This window comes from Grus americana, chromosome 20 (assembly GCF_028858705.1).
Source record: "Grus americana isolate bGruAme1 chromosome 20, bGruAme1.mat, whole genome shotgun sequence".
Classification (NCBI taxonomy): Eukaryota; Metazoa; Chordata; class Aves; order Gruiformes; family Gruidae; genus Grus; species Grus americana.
The window spans coordinates 1,307,649-1,309,526 of NC_072871.1; the positions used below are offsets into that span (position 1 = coordinate 1,307,649).

The 1,878-nt window shown below is 42.9% G+C and overlaps 1 non-coding gene across 1 annotated transcript; it reads left to right on the plus strand.

Moving 5' to 3' along the window:
- The first annotated feature begins 1,458 nt into the window (after positions 1-1,458).
- On the plus strand, positions 1,459-1,531 carry TRNAT-AGU (transfer RNA threonine (anticodon AGU)). The gene has a single exon. It is a non-coding gene; the product is annotated as a tRNA-Thr (tRNA).
- Positions 1,532-1,878: the final 347 nt, after the last annotated feature.

The window sequence follows — 1,878 nt, forward strand, 5'->3', positions numbered from 1 at the left end:
TATCTGCACCCAGCTTCTTTTACCTATGGATCCCGCAGATGCTTCAGGAGTTGCCGCTGATGACAGGAGCAGTCCCTCATCGCACTCGTGTAACTCCAGTGCATCCTGCTTCTTGCCAGGGAGAAGTCAGAACCAGCGATACTAGCCTTCCCTACCTTGGTGCCCTTGTTACTGCCCTCGCTGTTGCTGCCCGATACAGGGTCTGCTGCCGGCATCTTTGTTTCGGGCCTGCTTAAGTGCATCCCCCCCATCATCTCATTGGAATAAACACTAGTGCATTACTCTCTTCACAACGTCGGTCTATAAAGCCCTCCCTTCTCATTGTTCGTCTCTGCTCCTTTCCTGAGTACCCCCTGGTCCTATTCTGCAAAGCTTCTTTCCAGTCTGTTGGCCCCCAGCATGTCCTGGTTCATGTAGTTGTTCCTTCCCTGGTTCAGGACTTCATACGTGTTCTTGTTGAACTGAATGAGGTTTCTGTCAGCTCATTTCTTCAGCCTGCCAAGAAGGAGAATTAGGAGAAGTGAAGTAAGAAAGAAGCATGAGATGCCCATTTCCATTGATTGAGATGTGTTTTGGAGAATCCTCCTCATGGAAACAACACATCCTGATGTAATATAATCCAGCCACTTTGTGTAAAGCAGTTGCAGTGAGGAATCTCACTTCCTGTTAATCCTGTCTGACAACAAAGCCTTTTCAAAAAGTCACACAAAATCCAAGGGTTGTAATTAAGCATAGAGCTATGCCACACAAATACCAAAGCAGAAAAACACTCTCTTTTGACTGTAATAATAAGCTAACAGCATCCAAGACACCAAGGGTCTTAATGTTTAACGGAGGTGTTAATGAGGGAGGAAGCAGAACAAACGCTGGGAGTGTATCTTATGATACCCCTTTCTAACTACCTTCAGTGAAGAATGAAACTACAGGAAAGATTACCCTGACACCAAAGAACAGCTTAGAAATGTGAAAGTGCACACGTCAGCTATCATGCCCAAAGCACATCATGGACTCCTAAGAAGGAGTTGACATGTTTGAAGAGCTGAGAGGAAAAAAGCAAATACACATCTGATTTCCAAAGGAAAGCAGTGGATATAAGTAGTCATTTTTAAAAAGCTTAACTTTCTTCTTTGGTAAGTTAGTGCAACAACTATGTTTAGGCAAAATATCATTGCTTCTTGTTTGTAAACTTCCCAAGATATTTGTCTGGGGAAAGGGCAGCCATATATCACTCGTGATGTCCTTGCAGTGATGAACTGAAGGAGAGTAAAATCCAGGTTTGGGTTGACCTGGTGTGCTGGTAGTTTTGTGACTCTGATGCTTGTGTTAGTGTTATTTGGAAAGAGAACAGAAAAGCCTTGGAGCAGCACAATCTAGCAAGGCAGGTTTTGTTTCACCCCAGAATTAAGAGACAATTATTATATGAAATGTTTGCAAAGGAAAAAGCACATAAAGCTCAGAGGCTCCATAGCTCAGGGGTTAGAGCACTGGTCTAGTAAACCAGGGGTCGTGAGTTCAAATCTCACTGGAGCCTTGGGGGGGGCTCTGTACGTCCTGCAAAGACTCTACAGCTTTATATTTCTGTTTTTTTCCAAAATGTTGCTGGCGTCATTTTTTGGAGTATCCACACAAGCCTAGGTGAAATCATATAGTGCCTATACCAAATGATAGGCAATGAGAAGCTGAGAAATATAACAATGGTCAGAGTTAAACCCTCAAAAGAATACCTCAAAATATTTTTAAAATATAGCAGTCGGAGATAGGAAATACTTAACAATGAGATTTAAAGCCTTCTGAACCCCACCGACATTGTGAAGCTCATTGATGAACAAATCTGAAATGGTTGCTAGATATTACAGTCAGATCTGGTTCGTCTCTTCA